A 19,576-nucleotide genomic window follows, 5' to 3' on the forward strand; every position below is an offset into this window, starting at 1 on the left:
GCCCACGGGCACCGAAATGGAGTACCCTGAAGGTTCTCGAGCCTAAAGCTAGTCTCTCAGCATGACTTGGGTCACAGCACTTATGAGAGACCCAAATGTAAGGCTTTTCAGATCAAAGGACCTGGTTGTGCTGAGTGTCAGAGATCTCAAGACTATTTGGGGAGTTGCTCCCCCAACCCCCAACCCAGTCAGAAACACAGACCTCACTCCAGGAAACCCCAAACCCATTTTCAGGAGATGCACAAAACCTATTACTACTCTAGGTCCATAGGGGGCGCTTAGACTGACCCATCACCCCCCGTTCCTGCTGCAGGCCGCAGTGCAGCCTACTCTCTGCCGAAGCCTCAGTTTCCCTTCTCTCTGGCTGCGGACGGCAACACAACTGCCTTGCAGCAAGAGAACACGTTTTAAGTATTCTCACCATGTACGGCATCCGCCTGAGTCTATAGATGTGGTGTGGCAGCTATCCTCATTTGATAATTATATATGTTGAAACTTCACATTATATCCCACGGACACGAACAACCATCTTGAGTGAATCAAACATTATAAACAATTGTAAAGTACACATCAAGGGGAAAATAAGATTATCAAAATGTAAAACGGCGTTTAAAAAAAAAAAAGTTGCGTTGGAGAATATCTAAAGGAGTGGTAGAACACCTGGAGTTCCGGTACCGTGCCTTGATCTTGTCAGGAAGACATATTCCCCAAATCACCCGTACGTTTTACACAACCCTCGTAAACAACCTTGGGGGAGTTCTTTGGAAATTTTGACCAGACAACCCTACAATTCACACGGAAACTCCAGGGTGTCCGGATAACCGACTCTTGAAGGAAAAACAAAGTTGGGCGCGCATGTTCCCTAACTTGGGAACTTGCGAAGAGCACAAAGCTGGTGGGAAAGGCTGGGCGCTCCGCGACGGAACTGCAGCCCTATTTTTCTGCTCGTAAGCCACTCAGAAGGCAGAGGCGGGCAGATCTCTAAGTCCGAGGCCAGTCCTATCTACAGAGCAGGTTCCGGGACAGCCAGGGCTACACAGAGAAACCCTGTCCTGAAAAACAGACAAACACGAAAGGAGGATGAACACCTTTTAATATCAGGGCCGAGGGCACAAACCAGCAGGTCCCTGGGATTGTTCTGCCCAGACAGGATAGCTTAGTTGATGAGCCAGGGAGAAACTGTCTCAAAAAGCATGGTGTGTGGAAGTGAGGGATGGCTCTCCAAGGTAACCATTCACACACGTGTGCACTCACGGGAACACACACCAAACTGTAATAACCAAGACACAGTGGCTCCGCCACGAGGAAAGACACGCATAGGAATGTCCCTGAGCAATGGGAGAGAAGCCAAAGACTATACCAAAAGACACGGAGTTCTACATCTCCTATGGTGGGCGGAATGGTGTGTCCGCTTCATTTCAGCACATCTTACCCTGTTTCAGCAAACTTAAGGGAGGGAGGTTGGTGGTCGTGTCTTAGTGCACACACTGGGTGTTGGCTGTGGATAATGGCTTCTCTGTCCTCTGTAACCTAGGCTGTAACCTAGGAAGGGGACGGAGCCTAGAATTCTGTTTGGAGCTTCTGGGGGTGGGGCTGCACACACACACACACACACACACACACACACACACACACACACACACACACACGTCTTCTCAGCTTTTCTAACAAGGGCCCTTTCTCCGAGTGCTTGTCTTTTCTCGGCGAAGGCAGAGGAGACACTATGTTTCTTTGTTTTATCGCACACCACCAATGACTTCATCTTTCTTGTCCTTCCCAGAAAAGACGGTGACGAATTTGTTAAAGTCCAGCCACGAGAGCCTACTCTTCCAGCAAAACATGAGAAACATTCAAAGCAGCTCCCTGCTTTCCCGAGTTATTTTCAGCTCTCTCGGGTCTTATTTGGTGTCTCGGTGTTGTGTGAGCCCACGCCGTATGTCCTGAGCTCCCTGCTGGCTGTTTGGTACTCTGATTCCCACCATCTCTAGGGATACCACAAAAACCTGCCCTCCACTCTAAGATCTGTTCTGAATCCTTCAGAGGGTAGGACTCTCAGGCTCCGCCCCAGCTGACACACCTAGTTCACAATTCCCCATCTTTCTAAGCCCCCACTGCGTACCTGGACTACCCACCCGTGTGAACTCAAGCCACAGATCACCATTATGAGAAAAACAAGCAAGCAAGCAAACAAAAACAAACAAACACCCCCACAGGTTTTAACCCATCCCCTCAAGTTTCCAGAACTATGGGAGAGATAGAAATTACTTTTGGTTCTTAATTCATCCCTTAAGGTTTTGTTTTTTTTTTTTTAACCCTTGGCAGATATCTCTAGTCAAAAGAAAAAGGTCCCAAGGAGTGAAGCCCATGCGGTCACTTCTGCCTGAACAGCTGAAGTCACTGAGAGAATCTCATCTCTGCTGTGTCCTCAAGTACCAGAATGCTTTCCTCAGTGTCCCTCCCTGACCCAGACTTTGGATAGCCGCAGATGATGTCAGGAGATGAAGACTAGCAGTGTGGCTGCAGCAGGGGAGACCAGGGCATAGGGGCAGTGTGGTAGCGGCTCCCCCAGACCACTCAGCAATCGCCAGCAGACCCTACCAGGCTTGAATGTACCTGATTTGGCCAATCCCACTAGCATTCCAAGAAAAGCAGATACACTGTCGTGAAGGGTAAATAGGGCCATGAAATCAATAGGAAAAAGGATAGCAAGAAGCCCAGTGCCTTAGCTTCATGCATCTGGAGTTAGCATCAGTACGCCCTTGGCAGGTACCTACCAGAGCTGGTTCAGGGGATGCAAGAGTAAGGGAGCAGGTGAGAGAACTAGCCAGGGAGTCGTAGGACCGGCTGAAAGGTGGAGGTACCCAAAGAACTGCACAGCTCAGGAAAGAAGCCTCGGTCTTCAGGATGAAAGATGAGGCAGGGTTCCTTAGAGGAAAGAACATGGATTGAACCTGAAGGGCCTCTTCTAGGCCAACTGGCAGGGGAGGGCATTCCAGGAAGACAGTGTGGACTATGCAGAGATGTGGAGAGAGGAAGGAGCTAGAAGTGAACGCTCTGGACAACTGGGAGAGCTGGAAGTGGAGAGGGTACCACTCTGGGTAGTTGGGTGCACAAAGGAAATGTTGAGTGGCCCCAGATTGGGATGCAACCCTAGGCAGGGATTCTGGAGAAAAGGAGGGCGGGGACCTGGCTCTTTGTTGGCCAAGAGACCTGGACAGATGGCTGTGCCCTCACGCCTAGGTCGTGGCTCTGTGGGACAGTGTGGATAAAGTCCGTATGCAGACTCCATCTGGAAGATTTGGCTGCTGTGGATTCAGTGTCAGATCTGCTAGGGGACCCCTCACCTCTGTTCCCCAACATATACCCCACCTCCTTAGCCACTTAGTGGACCCCGCACAGGATAACACTCAGCCAGAGCCTGGAGTCTAAGCTCAGCAGAGGCCAGGGCCTCAGGAAGCTCAGTAAACAGAAGCACAGGCCTAGAGAACCTTGTCGGGGGTGGCTCCTGAACGGGCTGGGGTGACCAGCCAGCCAGGCGGTGGGCATATGGGGGCATGACTTCCTGGGTCAGGCTTGAGGTACTCCGTGTCCTTACTGTCTCATCACAGACATTGTCCTCATGGTTCTTTTTGGTCCACCACTGGCTGACATGAATAGAGCAGGGCCCCTGCTAATGGAATATTGACCCTCTTCAGCTCCTGACCCCACCACTTTAAATATGTGTAATTTGATACCCGGAAGTAGAGGTGGCTGTTCCGAAGAAGCCAGTCAGTGGGAAGACACTTCCCCCGACCCCCATGGGCTCACACTCTGCCCCTATCCTTGAAGCAGGCCCTTGAGACCTCACCCAAAGTTTGTCTCCCAAGCTCACTCTTAGAAATGACTCCCACAGCCTACAGAGGAAAACTAAAGTGTTTATTTTTGCCTGATGCTCCCCGTTCTGGAAAGAGCCCGAGAGGTGTTTGTCAGGAGGTGTGGGTGACTCACGCAGACACTTGGAGATGGAACTGGCTATTTTTGCCCTAGACTCTGGAGGAGGGGGGTGGGTGGGCAGCATCTCTTTCGGGTGCCTATCACTGGGATGCAGATGCTCGGGATGGCTCAGCTGACCTGCAACAAGAGGCTAAGCCCTAAGCCCCAGCATTGACAGCCAGTACCCACACGGCGATGCCCTCAGGTGGAACGGACATCCCAAGAGAGGTAAACACTGCAGACGACATCCTGAGGCAGCAGGCTCTGCTTGTCAGAGGCAGGGTCTCTGGTCCTCTCCTGAGTTTCTTTGGGGTCCCAGAGTTGTAGGGAGGAAAGACTGGGGTCTTTGTTGACATTCCCTTCCCGCTAGTCCTCGGAGTCTAAAATCAAGGCCACTGCTCAGGCCACCTCACACCCTGCACCCCCAGTGTGAACAGGTTAAGCTTTCCTTTTGCAGTTAGCTCCCTTACGCATCCATACTCCATCCGGGTCTTCTTTTTCTTTTTGTGTTCAATGGGGGGAAGGGGCTCAGGGAGTTAGGGACTGAGCATCCCAGGCTCTTGTGGCTCAGAAACCTCACCTTTGAAAATGGTTCCCAGAATCTTATGTTCTACTAGGGTTTTGCTTCCCAAGAGGATCCTATGCTGAAACTGGGGAAAGGCTATGGGGGTCTGTGCTGGCTAATTTGATGTCACTCTGACACAGGTTAGAGTCTTCTGGGATGAGGGCACCCCAATTGAGAAAATGCCTCCGTAAGATTGGTATGTTGGCAAGCCTGAAGGACATTTTCTTAATGAGTAATTGATGTGGGAGGGCCCAGCCCATTGTAGATGGGACCATCCTTCAGCTACAAGTCCTGGGTTCTATAAGAAAGCAGGCTGAGCAAGCCGTGGGGAGCAAGTCAGTAAGCAGCACCCTTCCATGATCTCTGCGCCAGCTCCTGCCTCCAGGTTCCTGTCCTGACTTCCCTTGGTGATGGGTGGACTGTGATGTGGAAGTATAAGTCAAATAAAACCTTTCTGCCCCAAGTTGCTTTTGGTCATGTTTCATCATAGCAATAGTAGCCCTAACTAGGACAGGGCTTATTATGGGGAACAATGGCCTATGCCCCACATCCTAGAACATGGGACTGTAGGCTTCATCCATCTCCCTACCGAGTGGAACAACTCCTATCCAGGTCCTTATAGGACAAGGGTGCTTCAGATAGGATGAGCCAGCTCCCCAGACAGCAAAGCCCATGAGAAGGCAGAGTGGGTAGCAAGGGGCTGGTGAAATAGCTCAGCTGGTGAGGTCCCCAGCACCCACATAAAAGCCAGCTGAGATGGCTGTGTCTGTAATCTCAGCACCAGGAAGGATTCCTGGGGCTTGTGACTGTTGATCTAGCCAAACCAATGGGCTTCAGGCTCAGTGAGAACCTGGTCTCAAAAATAAGGTGGAGAGCAATGGAGGAAGACGCTGCTCTCAGGCCTCCGTGGACAGACACATGCACACACATACACAGATGAGCATGAACACACACATGAAAGATAGAAAAGAAAGGGAGAAGGAAGGAGGAAGGGAAAGGAGGGAGGAAGGAGGGGAGTGGGGGCAATGAGCCAAGAGCAGGAAGCCCAGCTTGAGGGACAGATCCACAGGGAGGGGTCACCATACTATGACCAGACCCTGAGGAGAGGGATAGGAAAGGGATGTGGCCTGACAAACCTTGTGAAGTCCTTTGGCTGCAGCACAGAGTGTCCAGGCATCAAGAGGAGACCAGGTAGGCATGGCAGTGGAGATCTGGGGGCTCAGTACAGTACAGAGAGTGAAGAAAATGCCACTGGGGAACTGGCTTCGGGCAGAGGGTATCCACAGAAGGTGGCCTGGGTGAAGAAGCTGAGGTGACTGATGTCACAAGGTCACAGCAGGGACCAGGTGGCCATACCTAGGCAGGGTGAGCAGGCCTAGAAGATGGCATGTGTCAGCTGGGATGAGGGCAGTTCACAGAGAGAAAACTCTTGTCCCTGGCACATCCTAGGTCTGGGTGGCAAGTAGGATTTTTGCACAGTCTGACATTCATTCCCCACAATAAATAAGGGGCTTGTTTTCCTCTCACCAACCATGCCGCTTCCCTACCATCCCAGCTGCCACCCAGCTGGTCAGCCCTGCAGAGGCAGCCAGGTCACTGTTGTCACCCTTGGCCTCCAGCCAGGCACATACTGAGCTTTCTCCTCAATGCCCTGACACCCAGCCTTTTCTATCTGCTACTCCTCCAGTCATCTCCACTGGTGATGTCCATCCATCCGTCCATCCATCCATCCATCCATCCATCCATCCATCCATCCATCCCTTCATTCGTGTATCTGGCAAGCACTGGCAGAGTCTGCTCAGCGTTCCAAGAGGACAACCATGAACAAGAGTAGGTTAATTAGCAGGTGTTTGGGTGCAGTGAATATCCAGTCTGGGGACCTAAGGAGCCAGGCACACGTCAAAGGTGCCATGGCTTCAATATAGCTTGAACCCTCCAGAACTCGTGTGCAATTTAATCCCTATTGTGAGCTGACTTCTGCAGTCCAGTGTGGAGAGGGACTGGACAGCATGTACTGTGAAGACCATTCATTAAGGGGAAGCCTCTTAGGGAGGAGAAGGAAGCAGCCAGAGGAAGATCTAGAAGGGTGTTTCCAATGAGAGGACCGCAAGCTCTGGGGTGGGAATGAGTTCAGCGTTCTGAGCAGAGAGTGTATGTATATTTCATTCCTATAGATGACGATAGCAGGACTCCAGTCTGCATGTACACAAAGGGAAGCAAGGAGAGACGTATAAGGTTAGACTGATGGGTTTGGTGCCTAAGGGGTTGGTCCTTCTGAGCCAGCAGAAAGGCCAGGGCAGATTGTTAGGTGTCCTGGTGATACTGAGCTGGGTCTGTTTGCTCAGCTCACTGTGGCACACGCCATGAGGTGAGCTGCACTGGGCAGTCTCACTGTAATGTGCTCCTCACACATCTCCTTGCCCAGATGGAAACTTTGCAACCTTGGAGCAAAATAAGCTTTTGTTTTTGTTTTGTTGGGTTTTGTTTTTGTTTTTGTTTTTCGCTTTATAAGTTGATTGCCTTTGTTTTGTTTTTGTTTGTTTTGTTTTGTTTTGTTTTGCTTTTGTAGTGACAAAAAACAGAGGAGCCTGGAAAATGGCTCAAGTCATCAGGATTAATAGCAAGCACCCATCAGTCATATTAACCATGAACAACATAGGCCAATGAGATAGGTAGCTCAACGGGTAAAGGCAGTGGTCCCCAAACCTGATGACCTAAGTTCAATTCCTGGGGTCTACACAGTGGAAGTGAGAGCTAACTCCCTCGGGTTGTCCTCTGGCTTCTACATACACACCACGGCATGCACAGGCACGTACACACACACACACTAAAATATGTTTAAAAATTAAAATACAGCGTGGGTTTCTATATCCTTGCTGCAAAAGGCACTCCTGAATAAACATAGCTACATCCAAAACTGGTATGCTAAAAACTGTGAAACTCTAATGAAAGGGTCAAAGATGCATTGCATCTAATCAGAGAGGCATACCATGTCCATGGACTGGGAGACTTAGCATAGTAAATATATACTGTCTACTACTTATACACACTACATACTATAGCATATATACATACCTATAACTTAATACATAATAAATATATACTATGTCAAATATAAAGCTGTGCCCCAAAGAAGCTGACAGATCTGAGTACCCCAGAGGCGGGGCGGGGTGGTTGTTTTTTGTATTGCTTTGTTGTTTCTGTTTTTGTTACAGATAAGGGCGGTGCCATTAAAAAAATGAATATGAAAATGCAAGAGTCAAAAAAAAAAACCAATGTCACTAAAATGTGATCAGAATAAAACAAACCTATTTATGATCATTGTATCTGGGGGAAAACCCACTCCTCAATGAGGCAAGGGGAGCCGTTTATCATTAACAGCAAGTTACTTGCTCTGAGCAGCTCTGGAGAGTACAGAGGGGTTCTGAGACTCTCACCAGGGTCGTCTGGGTGTGTCTATGAGTGGCCATCTGGAGTATGGTCTGTGACTCCTTCCATCCATGTGAGGTCCGTGGGACTGGAGTCCAGAGCTTGGGCCTGGAATGCAGAGTGCTGAGCACAATATCCTCTCCCTGACTTCCTGCTGGCCCACACACATCTGTACCCTCGTGCTCTAGGAATCAGGGTTAGGTGCTAATCCCATGCTGTCAGAAGAAGAGGTCTGGAGGCTAGACGTGAGTGGCCATCATCTTGATTTTCAGGAAGAGGAAGGTGGGGCCTGTGAGCAGGAAGCCAGGCAACTGGTGACTTCCTCTAATGTTCATGCCTCTCGGCAGACCAGTGCTACACACCAGACATCTTCCCACTCCTTCTAGTTCAGAGAGGAAAATGAGACTCAGAGTAGAGAAGCGATATGCCCAAGCCACACAGCAAGTGGTGGTCAAATGAAAACACAGCAGTCGGGCTGGAGAGATGGCTCAGCGGTTAAGAGCACTAACTGCTCTTCCAGAGGTCCTGAGTTCAAATCCCAGCAACCACATGGTAGCTCACAACCATCTGTAATGAGATCTGATGCCCTCTTCTGGTGTGTCTGAAGAGAGTGACAGTGTACTTATATATACTAAATAAATAAATCTTTAAAAAAAAAACAACAACAACACAGCAGTCATGCATCCACTGGCTCAATTTTCACTTCAAACACGTACCCTCCAGGTACCAAGTCCTCTCTAGGCCTGGAATCATGGCTATATAGGTGAGACCTTGTTTCTGGGCTCATAGCCTTGTGGTGAGACAGAGAAGAAACTAAACTAAATACACTAAAAACAAGAGCCTCGGTAGATGCCAGAGGCTGAGGTAGTGCTGGGGCCTGCAGGATAGATTTGCATTGTAAGAACTGTGAGGTCATCTCCAGGAGACAGAGTCTTCCTGAACTCTGAAGGTTAGGGAACCAACCACATGAAATGAGGGGCGAGGCTCCCAGTGAAAAGACCGAGACCGACAGTCATCTCTTGCTGTCATTCGAGCCCACATTCCCCACATTCCCCACATTCCCGGTGGAAACTGCTTCTGTTGCTTGAAGAGTCGGCTCACCTGTCTAGCCAGGGTTTACCTTCCCAAAGCTGCAGTACAACCCAGGCTGAGGAAGAGCCCTCTCCCACCTGTCACCAACCTCGATTTCTGTAAACTCCTCCCCCACAAGCCTCGGGACTTTTTTCTACTCCACATGCTGTGGAAGAACTTTGTCTTCTTGTTTTTGTTAATGGTATATATTTGAATGTGGTATGATGTGCTGATGTCCATAAATATAGTAGGATGATTACTGTAGATAAATTTGCATACCCAGAATCTTATATAAATGCTTATTTTTTGATGGTAGGAGCACTAAAATCTTCTGCCATGGTGAACTGAGAGCATACAGAAAGCCTCCGTTGTTAACTGTTGTGGAGGGACCTTCCCTTTGCTCGTGACATTGCCCCCGATGAGGGAAACTCAAAGGCCCATGGGAGAATCATTCTTCTGCTCTGTTGCCACCCATCCCCACAGATCTCCAAATGTGGGCTGGCTACGGAGTGGGCGTGGGGGACAAAGTGGGGAAAGAGGCGCACTGTTAGAGAAACTGTCACTATTTTAAGAGGTGTTCTTCTTTCCCACCTCTCTTCAAAGCCCATGACCTTCCCAGGCTGTGTCAGTTTGCCAGTGGGTGCCCCTTCCTTCCTTTCCTGTTATTTGTCTTACTGAAACAGTTCCTGAATAGCCCCACCTTGTGTTGTACTGTAAATAAAGACACTCTAGATACGCACGCGACTGTGTGCAGGGCGAGGAAGACGCTGGAGCACTTGTAGGAAGCATTTATGAATCTGAGCCGCGATGCTCCCTGAGTTCCTGAACTCTGTCTGAATGACTACTGGATGGAGGTGCTTGGGAATGGAGGGAGTCTGCATCATCTCCTCCCACGAGGCTTCGACTGAGCAGCTCGCCTTGTGTGTTTTAGCTTTAAAACCATTTTATCATTTAAGATTTTGTTTTATATTTTTTTGTTTTTTTTAAGATTTATTTATTTATTTTATGTATGTGAGTACACACCAGACACACCAGAAGAGGGCATCAGATCCCATTACAGATGGTTGTGAACCACCATGTGGTAACTGAGGATTGAACTCAGAACCTCAGGAAGAGCAGTTAGTGCTCTTAACTGCTGAGCCATCTCTCCAACTTGTTTTATATCTTAATCGTGTGTGTGTGTGTGTGTGTGTGTGTGTGTGTGTGTGTGTGTGTGTGTGTTTGCACATGGATAGGTTTTTTAAAAACTATTTATATTTATTTATTTATATGAGTACACTGTAGCTCTCTACAGATACACCAGAAGGGGGCATCGGATCCCATTACAGACGGTTGTGAGCCACCATGTGGTTGCTGGGAATTGAACTCAGGACCTCTGGGAAAGCAATCAAGTGCTCTTAACCGCTGAGCCATCGCTCCAGCCTACGTGGGTATATTCTTAGGAGTGCAGTGCTCACCAAGGCCAGAGGAAGCCACTAGGGCTATAATTAAAGGTGGCTGTGAGCTGTCTAAGCTGAGTGCTGGGAACCAAACTCCAGTCCCCTTTGCAGGAGCAATACACACTCTGAGTCACTCAGTCGTGGCTCCAGCTATGAAGGCATTAAAAGCTTTCATCCCTGGTGGCAGATATACTTAGCATGGCTTTCCTGAAACAAGGAGCCAGTTCCCAGAGGCTAAGCTGCATGGATGAAGGGGTGAGGATGGAGTTGTATAGAATAGTAATGTGGGTGGCGGCAGCTTGTACGTCTTCTTCCACTAAGGGGGCCAAGTGGGTGAGCCTAGGTGCCCGAGAAGTACTTTTATGTGTCTCCGACACTAATTCATCCTCTGTGGGGAACCAACCCCTGACCACAGACAGGAGGTCAGGAGACTCAGCCAGAGCATGCCCAGGTGCCTGATAGCAGATGACACCCAGTCAGAAAGCCCCAGAGGCTAACAGGGAACAGGCTAAGACGTGGCATTTAGCCCGAGTCTGTGCTTCCTCTTTCTAGTCTCTTGATGGGCAGTGCTGTTTCAGAAGCAGAAAATGGCCAGCATATTACCTCTTTATTTCCTGGATCACGCCTTTGGCATGGAACCTGAAAAACCCAAGCTCACCTAGGCATTCTCCTACGTTCTCTTCCAGTTTTCTAAGTCCGCACTTTACATTAGATCTAGAGACCAAGTCCACTTGATATCTATGAAGAGTGTGATGTCTGTGTCTCTATTCACTGATGTCTTTTTTTATACATTTATTTGGGGGAGGGATATCACATTCATACTATAACATGCCACAGCATACATGTGGAGGTCAGAGGGCAACCTTCAGGATTCAGTTCTTTCCTGCCACCATGTGAGTCCTGGGGATAGAGCTCAGAATTTTGTGTGTGGTAGCACGTGCCTTTACTCATGAGCCATCTCTCCAGCCCTAGAGCAGTTTTAGGATGAGAAGATCCAGATGTCCTGGCCTCACTGTTAGAGAGGTGACACTTTATCGTATCATTCATGTGCTTCTGCCAAAGACCAGGAGAGAGAAAGAGAGAGAGGGGGAGGGAGGGAGGAAGGGAGAGAGGATGGGAGGGAGGGAGGGGGGAGGGAGAGAGAGAGAGAGAGAGAGAGAGAGAGAGAGAGAGAGAGAGAGAGAGAATGTTTCTGGGCTGTCTGGCCCAATGTGCCTGTCCTTCCACCAGTGCTGACTGCTGCTGATTTAAAGCCTTGTGCCTTGTGCACAGTCCACTTGGAGCTCAGGCAGGGGATCTGATACTGCTAAACATGGCCTGATTTCACAGGCTTTTTTTCCCTGGAACTTTGATTCACAATTCTGGCACTCGGCATTGCCTGTAAAATTGGCACCACATGAATTGCACCAAGCTTTGCTGCCACCTCTGGGTCCTGTCACAGCTGCAGGAGCTGGCAAATGCTTACACACTCAAACCATGGGGGAAAAAAACTTCTTTGGTTTAAGCCAGGTATCCCAAAGGTTCCATTTCCCCAGACTTTCTCTTTTCAAAGGAAAGCCTTTCAAATGTGTTTGCATTTTTGCACCCTGAGGGTCTCACCATCAAAACACCTTCCCTGTTGTCACAGTATAAACTATACACTCTTTCTTTAACAATTACAGGTCCTTGGCATACACCCACCTTATCTGCAGCTTTAAATGCACTCAACCTCTTTTTCTTTCCCAAGCTGCACACTTCCTAATCTTTTTGCTGCACTTTCCCCAAATTAACTCTGCATATCTAGCTAAAAGCAGCAAGTGATAACCATTTCACAGCCTGGATGTGATACCGTTTTGAAATCTCTTCAACCAATTTTGAAAATTTTTTTTGAAAACCATTACTTTTGAAATCAGCTTCACCTAAATTATCTGGACACTGACAGAATGTAGCCAAATTATTTGCCAGAGTATAACAGAAGTGGCCTGCGTTTCTATTCCTGATGAAGTCCTTGCTCCTGTCTGAACCCTCAGGAGCATTGTTCTCTATTGTCTGCATTTCTATCAGCGTTTTTATCTAAACTTCTACCCAAATGGCCCATTGAGCTCTCTAGTGTTCCTCTGCCTAGCATCTCTAAGTCCTCCCATACTCTTCCCCCTTCTCCATTTGCAAAGGCCTGTGGCCCTCATGATCAGTTCATCACAGCAACGGCCTACTTCCTGGCTCCAGTTTTCTGGATTAGCCACTTTTCTGGTTGCTATGACAAAATGCCTCACAGAAACAACATAAGGAAACAGATTCATCTTGACTCCCGACTTCAGCATGCTCTAGTTTTTCATGGCAAGGAAGGCCTGGCAGCATGGCTTCTGGCCATGGTGACAGGAGCTGCGACCTCACATGGGTGACCAGACCAGGAAGCAGATAATCAGATTAGAACCAGTGGTAGCTGCAACTTTCTGAGTGATCTATTGCTCTCCTCCAGCTAAGCTCCATGCCCCAAAGGTTTGACAATCTCCCACAACAACAGCACTGGCTGGGAGCCAAGGTTCAAACACATAAGCCAGGGTGGGAAATTTTCAGTTCAAAACACAGCTCCTGTGTATGAGGATAATGAATTCTATAATGATAATGCCTGATGTCTTAGGTTTGGTGGTGGTTGTTGTTTTCTTTGTGATAAAATACCCACAGGGTCAACCTAAGGGAGAAAAGGCTTGTTCTAGACCACAGTTCAAGGTTCAGCCATACTGGCAGGCAAATCAAGGCAGCAGGAGCTTGAAGACAGCAATGAATGGGTGCTGCTCTCCACTCCCCTCTCTCCATTTCTGTGGTCCAGCATCCCACTCAAGGCATGCTTGACACCCACAACAGGAAAGTCTTGCTGCCTCAGTTAATATAATCAACATAACTCCCCACACACATGCTTGAAGGCCCATCTCCTCGGTGGCTTGAAACTTAATCAACAATATCAGCCCTTACTATTGATAATGAGTATGTCATTGTTCCATGGGCACAACTTGATATATACATGTTTATCGCTTCTCTTGATTGAATCATTTTCTCTTGTCTTCGGTTTACTCTCATATTTTTTTGTTCCTCACAGTCTTAGGAACAATGGCATATGTGCACACACACACACACACACACACACACACACTCACACACTCACACACAATAGGCTACACCATCTGGTTTAGATTTGGACAAGCATGTACCAGTGTTCACACAATGATGAAATCACCTAATGATGTATTTCCCTGCCATTAACAAATTCATTTCCTAAATCTCCATCAATTAAGCATATGTTGCTGCAGATTTCCTAGCGATAGATATATAGGTAAAATCATAACTAAAAGCAGGGAACTATTAGCACAAAAGTCAAGATGTTTATTCAGCGAAAATTAGAGTGAATGGTGGGACTGAATAGAAGGGAATGGTGGGGCTGGGGACAGAAGGGCATGGTAAACTTTTTAATACCAGTAGTGCTCATTTTATTAGCTTAGGAAATCACAGATGTTTGCATTATTATAATAATTGTTTTTATTTAAATTATTGTGTGCTTATAGACTCTTCTGTTTTCATTATTTTGTTGATGAGGGGGGGGAATATCAAAAGGACACTGCTCCATGGTCTCCAGACTAGGCTCAGGAGTTACTACAATTGTATAACCTGGGCCACCAGCTCAGTGGGAAAAGGATGCTGTACTTCTGTTAGCCAGGGCTCATTCCTCCCCACCCTTCCTCTCGTCCCTGTGACTTGGGTGCCAGCCTGTCTAAGGAAGTGATTTCTGGAAGCAAAGAAGCATGGTGGGGTGGGGTTTGGTGTTGGGGCTGGGGCTGGGGGCTGGAGAGACGGTTCAGGGCTTACTTAACAGCACTCAGTGCTCTCGCAGAGGGTGTGTGTGTGTGTGTGTCTGTGTGTATGTGTGTGTGTGTGTGTGTGTAAAACACATGTAAATTAATAATAATTGATAATAGCAATAGTAGCAGAACAGCGATTAGAACCAGGTGTGGTAGTGTATGCCTTTAACCCCAGCACTCATGAAGCAGAGGTCAGGGGACCTCTGTGAGTTCAAGTCTAGCCTGGTCTACATTTCAAGTTCAAGGATAGCCAGAGCTACATAGCGGGACGCCCTGTCTCAGCCTAAAATTTAAGAAACCTTGTCGTAGGGAAGTAGAAACATCAGCTCTTAGCTATAGTTTAGGGGACCCATTAAGTGGGACAGCTCTTCAAAGTGAGGTTTAGGAAGTAATTGCCAGCGTGACTGAGGATGGATAAGGGGACAGGGGAGAAGCCAGCTCATCCCTCTTTGGAGAACTCTATTTTCAGCTACCAATCTACTGTGAGGCTTGGTGCTCTCGACTTGCAACAACAGATTGCCTGCAAGTGCCCCGAGCTCTCCAAACCCAACTGCTTCTAGAAGTGTGGAAGCAGCAGGGTCTGTCAGCAGGAGCAGGGGCCATCTGGAGCCCCAGATAAGTCGGCCCAGCATCCCTCTCCCAGCCAGTGCTGTCACCAGCCCCCTGCAGATGAAGCCAGGTAAATTCTCAACCTGGGAACACCTCAGGCCTATAAGAGGCCACAGCATCCTACAGGCTACAGAGAATAGGCAGGAGTTCTTCCGGGGGAATGAGTCATGCCTCAATCCCAGTTTCTGTCAAACCAGAAGACGGGGACCCTAGAGGCTAGCTAGACAAGATCAGAAAAGCTAAAAATGACATGGCATGGTCAAAGCCATCATAGAGTGGCTTCCTCTAGACACCTCCAATGTTCCTGCGCAAGAGGAGGGTCAGGCTGGACACTGGGTCTCTCCCTCAGCTGAATCCAGCAGGCCATACTCAGGGGCATCCTAAATCCTGCAAAGCTGGGCTACACTGAGGATTTCTCATGTAAGGGTGGTTCTTCCTTAGCTCCCAGACTCTGTACCCTGATGAATATTTAAGCCTCATCTGTCCTCAACTCAGATCAACATTTATCAAGTCCCACTTCACAGGGTCAAGGATAAGAGCTTGGTCTGGAGTTGGGAGCCCAGAGATCCAGGGAAGTCCATGAGTGTCCCACTGGTAACCTTGTCTACTCGTTTACTACCTGGGGCCCATGTTTGGGAAGTGAGAAACCATCTAATGAGAGAACATCATCCTTTAAGGTTTAAGTGATTGTGTAACTAAGTTTTTCAAACCTTATTATCAATGATGGATCTTAAATACGTTAACCTCCCTTAAATACGCCCAACACTCACCAGAGGTAGTAGAAGAGAAAGGATACAGGAAGTGGACCTGCTTAGAAAGGTTTTTGGGAGCAACTCCCATCTGTGTTGTGTGGAAATCTGCAGTCCACACGTCAGCAGCAGCAGCAGCAGCAGCAGCAGCAGCAGCAGCAGCAGCAGCAGCAGCAGCAGCAGCTCAATCCACTCACAAACACTTTAGGGATACACCAGCAGTCCAGTTCGGTAGAGTCGGGACAGCAAACAGGAATCAGCTGTGTGGCAAACCTAGCAGAGACAGCCAGGCCTCCGTCAGCAGGAGGGACTAGGAAGAACACCAGAAGTTCTCGGCTGTGCCTCTTACAGGAAAGCCAAGATCAGCGAAGACGTGAGACCCACAGACATTGTACAGTTCGCTGTATAAGCAAGTCCAAGCTCAGCCTCAGCAACTGTCTGTCAAGTCCTAGTTATATCCCCCAAAGGTCATGTGTCCTCCACGGGTCTTGTCTCAGCACATGTCTTGTCTCGGCAAGTATGTCTGTCTTAGCTGACATCACTCTGCCAATCAGCAGAGTCCACAGAAGTGGCAGGAAACGGCAGCACACCACCAGAAGTTTCTCAGTGCACTTCCCTCTATGGAGTCACGACAAATGCAGCTCAACTACACATGTAAGGTGGACCAAACGCATGCGTGTTGTTAACAAAGAGCCTTCTATCACATGTCCTTTTATGTGCTTGTTTTGGCGAAACAACCTTTTACCTGCATCTGCTTTAGTTCAATGTTCCTTCACGTGTTTGCCCTGGCAAAACACCATTCAACCAACTTTCCAAAAAACCCTTAGGCTGAGAAACAGACTTTGTTTCTTACTGAAACCTCTGGAGGTCAGAACCTGTCCAGAGCAAGTTTATTATCCCGACCCTTGGAAAGAGCCCTGTGTTCAGTGCCTCAGGCCCTAAACACAGGTTGTTCCTTGTCCCTGAAGAAGCATCCCAGCCGATTAGCAGCCCTGGGCTGGCTGAGACCCTGGACACCCATCCCTAGTCATCTGCTCGGAGACGCTCGCCCAAACAACAGGCTTGCTCCAGGCCCCCCAAGAGAAAAGTCCTGAGGAGAGAGAACCAGTGCTGCAGACATCGAGAGGATGCCCAATTATATGCCAAGAAATTGAATAAGCCAGGTGAAACGAATGGAAATTCCTAGAAACACAAAAGTTATGGCGTCCAAATTACAAAGAAATGAAGATCTGAGAAGCCCTCAGACCAGTTAGGAGATCAGGTTAGTAATCCAAGCCCTGAGACAAGTTAAGAGATCAGTTAGTAATTAGAAGCCACCAACAGAGAAAAGTGCAAGATGGCGGCTTCTCTGGTAAGTGTGTGAAGAGTTAATATAAATCCTTTCAAACTTTTACCGATAATTGAAGTGGGGGGATGCTTCCTAGCTCATACTATATGACAAGCATTTGGTCTGGTGCAGGGACCCTACTGAGAGACCAGGCCATCTTAGAGACCCTGACCTGAGGTTGAACTCGAGTTGACTAACAGGCCTGCACCCAGCACTAGTTTCCAGGTTACTCTCAAACAAGCCTGCCCCTGGCACTTCGCTCCCCAACAACCACCCATCAGGAGGAAAGCAGAAGTTAAGTTTATGGTTTGGCTCCTAGCACCAGCCAATCATTCTAAAGGGTGGCGAAACTCCATAATAGCCCCCTAATCAGAGCTGTGCCAGGCTAGACACCCCCTTGCTGGTTGACTTGCCTCTATAAACGCTTGCTTGAAACTGGGCTTGGGGCTTCACCCTCCTGTCCTGAGCCCGAGCGTGAGCTTGAATAAAAAAAGACCCTAGTGAGACTGCATCAGAATCGACTGCTTGGTGGTCTTCCAGGGTTCACGAACACTTAACGGGCACAACACCTACAATAAAGGAAAATTCAAGGGTAATGTTTCTTTAGAAACGTTGATGCAAAAGTTCTCAGCAATAGCAGCAACAACAACAAAAAAATTATCAAACCAAATTTAGCAGCACATTAAAAAGGATTATACCACAGGGTTTAGTGAGACTGTTGACGGAATGCAAGGACGGTTGAACCGAAACTTGATGTAATACGCATTCACAGGAAAGCTCATGTGCACGTGCAGAGTCATGTCAATGCAGAACAAGAACTGGCAAAGTTGAATGACAAAAATAACACACCCAGAAGCAGTGACCTCAACACAGTGAAATCCACGTGTCGATAAATGACTGACAGCTTCTCTGCCACGGTGAGCTTTCAATTAGACTTGCCAGGACAACAAGCCACAGGACGGACCTAGCAGTGTAAGGCTTTGCTGCTGTGGTTGATTAATGGCTCTAATCGCCCGGCAATGGTGCGCGTTCCTCACCACCCACCCCAACGTTCTAGGTTCCCCAATGAAAGACACACACGCAGCCTTATATTTTAATATGCCTTAAGCAGCTCAGTGGCTGGGCCACTCCCAAACTTCCGTGTCGTTAACACCTCCCCGCCAATACTCCTGAGTTAATACTTACTAAAGTCTATATTTCATCTTTGCTACCCTAGACCTAATTGGGGGTTGGGGGCTGGGGCCACTCATCTCTGGCTCTTAAGATCGGTATGCTCTCCATTCCTTATTCCTTTCCCGTGTGGCGGTTCTCCTTTCTCCACTGTCCCCTCGCCTGTGAATCCTGAAGTCCCGCCTCTGTCTCCCTGCTCAGCCATTGGCCACTGACCACTTTATTTTCCAATCAGAACCAACCAACTGGGCGGCAGGGACTCTTAGCGTCTTACATATGGATTCTCACACAATTTTGGGAACCCAGATAACATAATACAAGCGTTAGACCAAATCCACCAGAAGGCTTGGCTTGTCCACTTCAGTTAGGAGCCATATTATAGTCGAAGCCTATGCTCTTCTTTCCAGAGCCTCTCCCTTGTGGTTGGTTATTTATTTATTAATTAATTAATTAATTTATTTGGACTGTATTGCCAAGGATTTTATTGGTGTGAAAGGAAACTGGGATATGAATGGCTTGGCACACAAAACCGAATCTTGGTACGATTCAAAAGCTCTGACACCCCTCTTACTCCTTCACCCCAGAAGTATTCAAAGGATTGTTCCAACACGCTGGCCAGAACTGATTACTGTAAAATCTCATTTATTTTGTGGCCTGTGATGTTGATTGCCAAAGAGTGCCAGGCTCACTTATGAAGAATTAATTATCTTGATTGGGTTAGCCCCAGTCATGCCTGTGATGTGTTACTTTGATTAGGTTCAGGTGGGAACGCTTACCCCAGAAGGAACCAGCACCATCCCTGAGCTCTAGTTCTGGGTTACATAAAAAGGGGAAAGCCGGGTTGAGCACCAGCCTTTGTTACTCTCTGTTTTGTCACTGTGGGTGCAGCGTGACCAGATGCCTCTAGCTCCAGCCACCATGGCTTCTCTGTCCATGACCAAATAAGCCCTTTCTCCCATGAGCTGTGTTTTTCAGGGTATTTTATCACAGCAATGATCCAAGTAACTTACCCATGGTCCCACCCTAGCTCGGATCTTGATGCTCCTCCAGAGGCCCGTGCACCAAAGCCTGGTGAAAAGTGGTGAACCTTTAAGAGGTGTAACCCAGTGAGAGCTATTCAGATTGCTGACGTCATGCCCTCGAAGGGGGACATAGTGGCTGAGCTCTTGCTCCTCATCTTCTTCACTTACCAGCTATGAGACGAGTGAGTTGTTTTTTCTACTAAGTGCCCCACCATGGTGCCTCCAGCAAAGGCCCAAAGCAAGGAGACCAGCCAGTCACTGGCCAGTCACTTACCAAAAAGAAGCTTCCAAACAGTAAGCTAAAGTAAACTGTATCAAGATAGCTTGATACATTGACTATCTTTGGAATTTGTTATAGCACTTGTGAAGCCTGCTGACTCATGCCACAAA

The 19,576-nt window shown here is 48.2% G+C and overlaps 1 protein-coding gene and 1 long non-coding RNA gene across 3 annotated transcripts in view; one reads left to right on the top strand and one right to left on the bottom strand.

Moving 5' to 3' along the window:
- LOC148002844 (uncharacterized) overlaps positions 1-16,343 on the bottom strand; it is a 20,749-nt gene extending 4,406 nt beyond the window's left edge. Inside the window, exon 1 of one of the 2 annotated variants that reach the window (XR_015631562.1) lies at positions 15,715-16,339. This is a non-coding gene — a long non-coding RNA (uncharacterized LOC148002844). Of the gene's footprint in view, positions 1-15,688 lie in introns of both variants that reach the window. The other variant, XR_015631563.1, reaches the window with a different exon arrangement.
- The window catches only part of Rasgef1c (RasGEF domain family, member 1C), a 66,270-nt gene that overhangs the window by 21,035 nt on the left and 25,659 nt on the right, over positions 1-19,576 (top strand).

The sequence above is a fragment of the Rattus norvegicus genome, chromosome 10 (genome assembly GCF_021556685.1).
Source record: "Rattus norvegicus strain SHRSP/BbbUtx chromosome 10, alternate assembly SHRSP_T2T, whole genome shotgun sequence".
Taxonomy (NCBI): domain Eukaryota; kingdom Metazoa; phylum Chordata; class Mammalia; order Rodentia; family Muridae; genus Rattus; species Rattus norvegicus.